Raw genomic sequence first — 5,690 nt, 5'->3', positions numbered from 1 at the left:
GTGTGTTGGTGGTAGAGGGTAGTTGTGGTGGTTAGTTGTAGTTTATTGTGTGTTGGTGGTAGAGGGTAGTTGTGGTGGTTAGTTGTAGTTTATTGTGTGTGGTGGTAGAGGGTAGTTGTGGTGGTTAGTTGTAGTTTATTGTGTGTGTGGTAGAGGGTAGTTGTGGTGGTTAGTTGTAGTTTATTGTGTGTTGGTAGAGGGTAGTTGTGGTGGTTAGTTGTAGTTTATTGTGTGTTGGTGGTAGAGGGTAGTTGTGGTGGTTAGTTGTAGTTTATTGTGTGTTGGTGGTAGAGGGTAGTTGTGGTGGTTAGTTGTAGTTTATTGTGTGTTGGGTAGAGGGTAGTTGTGGTGGTTAGTTGTAGTTTATTGTGTGTTGGTGGTAGAGGGTAGTTGTGGTGGTTAGTTGTAGTTTATTGTGTGTTGTGGTAGAGGGTAGTTGTGGTGGTTAGTTGTAGTAGTTTATTGTGTGTTGGTGGTAGAGGGTAGTTGTGGTGGTTAGTTGTAGTTTATTGTGTGTTGGTGGTAGAGGGTAGTTGTGGTGGTTAGTTGTAGTTATTAGTTTATTGTGTGTTGGTGGTAGAGGGTAGTTGTGGTGGTTAGTTGTAGTTTATTGTGTGTTGGTGGTAGAGGGTAGTTGTGGTGGTTAGTTGTAGTTTATTGTGTGTGTGGTAGAGGGTAGTTGTGGTGGTTAGTTGTAGTTTATTGTGTGTTGGTAGAGGGTAGTTGTGGTGGTTAGTTGTAGTTTATTGTGTGTTGGTGGTAGAGGGTAGTGGCGGTGGTTAGTTGTAGTTTATTGTGTGTTGGTGGTAGAGGGTAGTTGTGGTGGTTAGTTGTAGTTTATTGTGTGTTGGTGGTAGAGGGTAGTTGTGGTGGTTAGTTGTAGTTTATTGTGTGTTGGTAGAGGGTAGTTGTGGTGGTTAGTTGTAGTTTATTGTGTGTTGGTAGAGGGTAGTTGTGGTGGTTAGTTGTAGTTTATTGTGTGTTGGTGGTAGAGGGTAGTTGTGGTGGTTAGTTGTAGTTTATTGTTGTGTGGTAGAGGGTAGTTGTGGTGGTTAGTTGTAGTTTATTGTGTGTTGGTGGTAGAGGGTAGTTGTGGTGGTTAGTTGTAGTTTATTGTGTGTTGGTGGTAGAGGGTCGTTGTGGTGGTTAGTTGTAGTTTATTGTGTGTTGGTAGAGGGTAGTTGTGGTGGTTAGTTGTAGTTTATTGTGTGTTGGTGGTAGAGGGTAGTTGTGGTGGTTAGTTGTAGTTTATTGTGTGTTGGTGGTAGAGGGTAGTTGTGGTGGTTAGTTGTAGTTTATTGTGTGTTGGTGGTAGAGGGTAGTTGTGGTGGTTAGTTGTAGTTTATTGTGTGTTGGTAGAGGGTAGTTGTGGTGGTTAGTTGTAGTTTATTGTGTGTTGGTAGAGGGTAGTTGTGGTGGTTAGTTGTAGTTTATTGTGTGTTGGTGGTAGAGGGTAGTTGTGGTGGTTAGTTGTAGTTTATTGTGTGTTGGTGGTAGAGGGTAGTTGTGGTGGTTAGTTGTAGTTTATTGTGTGGTGGTAGAGGGTAGTTGTGGTGGTTAGTTGTAGTTTATTGTGTGTTGGTGGTAGAGGGTAGTTGTGGTGGTTAGTTGTAGTTTATTGTGTGTTGGTAGAGGGTAGTTGTGGTGGTTAGTTGTAGTTTATTGTGTGTTGGTGGTAGAGGGTAGTTGTGGTGGTTAGTTGTAGTTTATTGTGTGTTGGTAGAGGGTAGTTGTGGTGGTTAGTTGTAGTTTATTGTGTGTTGGTGGTAGAGGGTAGTTGTGGTGGTTAGTTGTAGTTTATTGTGTGTTGGTGGTAGAGGGTAGTTGTGGTGGTTAGTTGTAGTTTATTGTGTGTTGGTAGAGGGTAGTTGTGGTGGTTAGTTGTAGTTTATTGTGTGTTGGTGGTAGAGGGTAGTTGTGGTGGTTAGTTGTAGTTTATTGTGTGGTGGTAGAGGGTAGTTGTGGTGGTTAGTTGTAGTTTATTGTGTGTTGGTGGTAGAGGGTAGTTGTGGTGGTTAGTTGTAGTTTATTGTGTGTTGGTAGAGGGTAGTTGTGGTGGTTAGTTGTAGTTTATTGTGTGTTGGTGGTAGAGGGTAGTTGTGGTGGTTAGTTGTAGTTTATTGTGTGTTGGTAGAGGGTAGTTGTGGTGGTTAGTTGTAGTTTATTGTGTGTTGGTGGTAGAGGGTAGTTGTGGTGGTTAGTTGTAGTTTATTGTGTGTTGGTGGTAGAGGGTAGTTGTGGTGGTTAGTTGTAGTTTATTGTGTGTTGGTAGAGGGTAGTTGTGGTGGTTAGTTGTAGTTTATTGTGTGGTGGTGGTAGAGGGTAGTTGTGGTGGTTAGTTGTAGTTTATTGTGTGTTGGTAGTTGTGGTGGTTAGTTGTAGTTTATTGTGTGTTGGTGGTAGAGGGTAGTTGTGGTGGTTAGTTGTAGTTTATTGTGTGTTGGTAGAGGGTAGTTGTGGTGGTTAGTTGTAGTTTATTGTGTGTTGGTAGAGGGTAGTTGTGGTGGTTAGTTGTAGTTTATTGTGTGTTGGTAGAGGGTAGTTGTGGTGGTTAGTTGTAGTTTATTGTGTGTTGGTGGTAGAGGGTAGTTGTGGTGGTTAGTTGTAGTTTATTGTGTGTTGGTGGTAGAGGGTAGTTGTGGTGGTTAGTTGTAGTTTATTGTGTGTTGGTGGTAGAGGGTAGTTGTGGTGGTTAGTTGTAGTTTATTGTGTGGTGGTAGAGGGTAGTTGTGGTGGTTAGTTGTAGTTTATTGTGTGGTGGTAGAGGGTAGTTGTGGTGGTTAGTTGTAGTTTATTGTGTGTTGGTGGTAGAGGGTAGTTGTGGTGGTTAGTTGTAGTTTATTGTGTGTTGGTAGAGGGTAGTTGTGGTGGTTAGTTGTAGTTTATTGTGTGTTGGTGGTAGAGGGTAGTTGTGGTGGTTAGTTGTAGTTTATTGTGTGTTGGTGGTAGAGGGTAGTTGTGGTGGTTAGTTGTAGTTTATTGTGTGTTGGTGGTAGAGGGTAGTTGTGGTGGTTAGTTGTAGTTTATTGTGTGTTGGTGGTAGAGGGTCGTTGTGGTGGTTAGTTGTAGTTTATTGTGTGTTGGTAGAGGGTAGTTGTGGTGGTTAGTTGTAGTTTATTGTGTGTTGGTGGTAGAGGGTAGTTGTGGTGGTTAGTTGTAGTTTATTGTGTGTTGGTGGTAGAGGGTAGTTGTGGTGGTTAGTTGTAGTTTATTGTGTGTTGGTAGAGGGTAGTTGTGGTGGTTAGTTGTAGTTTATTGTGTGTTGGTGGTAGAGGGTCGTTGTGGTGGTTAGTTGTAGTTTATTGTGTGTTGGTGGTAGAGGGTAGTTGTGGTGGTTAGTTGTAGTTTATTGTGTGTTGGTGGTAGAGGGTAGTTGTGGTGGTTAGTTGTAGTTTATTGTGTGGTGGTAGAGGGTAGTTGTGGTGGTTAGTTGTAGTTTATTGTGTGTTGGTGGTAGAGGGTAGTTGTGGTGGTTAGTTGTAGTTTATTGTGTGTTGGTAGAGGGTAGTTGTGGTGGTTAGTTGTAGTTTATTGTGTGGTGGTGGTAGAGGGTAGTTGTGGTGGTGAGTTGTAGTTTATTGTGTGTTGGTAGAGGGTAGTTGTGGTGGTTAGTTGTAGTTTATTGTGTGTTGGTGGTAGAGGGTAGTTGTGGTGGTTAGTTGTAGTTTATTGTGTGTTGGTGGTAGAGGGTAGTTGTGGTGGTTAGTTGTAGTTTATTGTGTGTTGGTGGTAGAGGGTAGTTGTGGTGGTTAGTTGTAGTTTATTGTGTGTTGGTGGTAGAGGGTAGTTGTGGTGGTTAGTTGTAGTTTATTGTGTGTTGGTGGTAGAGGGTAGTTGTGGTGGTTAGTTGTAGTTTATTGTGTGTTGGTAGAGGGTAGTTGTGGTGGTTAGTTGTAGTTTATTGTGTGTTGGTGGTAGAGGGTAGTTGTGGTGGTTAGTTGTAGTTTATTGTGTGTTGGTGGTAGAGGGTAGTTGTGGTGGTTAGTTGTAGTTTATTGTGTGTTGGTGGTAGAGGGTAGTTGTGGTGGTTAGTTGTAGTTTATTGTGTGTTGGTAGAGGGTAGTTGTGGTGGTTAGTTGTAGTTTATTGTGTGTTGGTAGAGGGTAGTTGTGGTGGTTAGTTGTAGTTTATTGTGTGGTGGTGGTAGAGGGTTGTTGTGGTGGTTAGTTGTAGTTTATTGTGTGTTGGTGGTAGAGGGTAGTTGTGGTGGTTAGTTGTAGTTTATTGTGTGTTGGTGGTAGAGGGTAGTTGTGGTGGTTAGTTGTAGTTTATTGTGTGGTGGTGGTAGAGGGTAGTTGTGTTGGTGAGTTGTAGTTTATTGTGTGTTGGTGGTAGAGGGTAGTTGTGGTGGTTAGTTGTAGTTTATTGTGTGTTGGTGGTAGAGGGTAGTTGTGGTGGTTAGTTGTAGTTTATTGTGTGTTGGTAGAGGGTAGTTGTGGTGGTTAGTTGTAGTTTATTGTGTGTTGGTGGTAGAGGGTAGTTGTGGTGGTTAGTTGTAGTTTATTGTGTGTTGGTAGAGGGTAGTTGTGGTGGTTAGTTGTAGTTTATTGTGTGTTGGTAGAGGGTAGTTGTGGTGGTTAGTTGTAGTTTATTGTGTGTTGGTAGAGGGTAGTTGTGGTGGTTAGTTGTAGTTTATTGTGTGTTGGTGGTAGAGGGTAGTTGTGGTGGTTAGTTGTAGTTTATTGTGTGTTGGTGGTAGAGGGTAGTTGTGGTGGTTAGTTGTAGTTTATTGTGTGTTGGTAGAGGGTAGTTGTGGTGGTTAGTTGTAGTTTATTGTGTGTTGGTAGAGGGTAGTTGTGGTGGTTAGTTGTAGTTTATTGTGTGTTGGTGGTAGAGGGTAGTTGTGGTGGTTAGTTGTAGTTTATTGTGTGTTGGTGGTAGAGGGTAGTTGTGGTGGTTAGTTGTAGTTTATTGTGTGTTGGTAGAGGGTAGTTGTGGTGGTTAGTTGTAGTTTATTGTGTGTTGGTGGTAGAGGGTAGTTGTGGTGGTTAGTTGTAGTTTATTGTGTGTTGGTAGAGGGTAGTTGTGGTGGTTAGTTGTAGTTTATTGTGTGTTGGTGGTAGAGGGTAGTTGTGGTGGTTAGTTGTAGTTTATTGTGTGTTGGTAGAGGGTAGTTGTGTTGGTTAGTTGTAGTTTATTGTGTGTTGGTGGTAGAGGGTAGTTGTGGTGGTTAGTTGTAGTTTATTGTGTGTTGGTGGTAGAGGGTAGTTGTGGTGGTTAGTTGTAGTTTATTAGTTTATTGTGTGGTGGTGGTAGAGGGTAGTGGCGGTGGTTAGTTGTAGTTTATTAGTTTATTGTGTGTTGGTGGTAGAGGGTAGTTGCGGTGGTTAGTTGTAGTTTATTGTGTGGTGGTGGTAGAGGGTAGTTGTGGTGGTTAGTTGTAGTTTATTGTGTGTTGGTAGTTGTGGTGGTTAGTTGTAGTTTATTAGTTTATTGTGTGGTGGTGGTAGAGGGTAGTTGTGGTGGTTAGTTGTAGTTTATTAGTTTATTGTGTGTTGGTGGTAGAGGGTTAGTGGCGGTGGTCGTAGAGGACTGAGTGAGAGGCTGCGTGGAGCAGAGAGGAGCTGGTTTGTGTTCAGAGGCTGTGAGGAGGAGATAAGACAGAGAATAACATCCTTTATCAGCCCTGAAGCCACACACACAGCCTAGAGGGTGTGTGTGTGTGTGTGTGTGTGTGTGTGTGTGTGTGT

At 42.5% G+C, this 5,690-nt stretch overlaps 1 protein-coding gene across 1 annotated transcript in view; it reads right to left on the bottom strand.

Annotated features, from left to right (window-relative positions):
• Window positions 1–5,690, bottom strand: part of elp3 (elongator acetyltransferase complex subunit 3) — a 19,144-nt gene that overhangs the window by 1,034 nt on the left and 12,420 nt on the right. The gene's annotated exons all lie outside the window — the stretch shown is intronic.

Source organism: Gadus macrocephalus, chromosome 21, assembly GCF_031168955.1.
Source record: "Gadus macrocephalus chromosome 21, ASM3116895v1".
NCBI classification, from domain to species: domain Eukaryota; kingdom Metazoa; phylum Chordata; class Actinopteri; order Gadiformes; family Gadidae; genus Gadus; species Gadus macrocephalus.
This window is presented reverse-complemented; position numbering and strand designations above follow the sequence as displayed.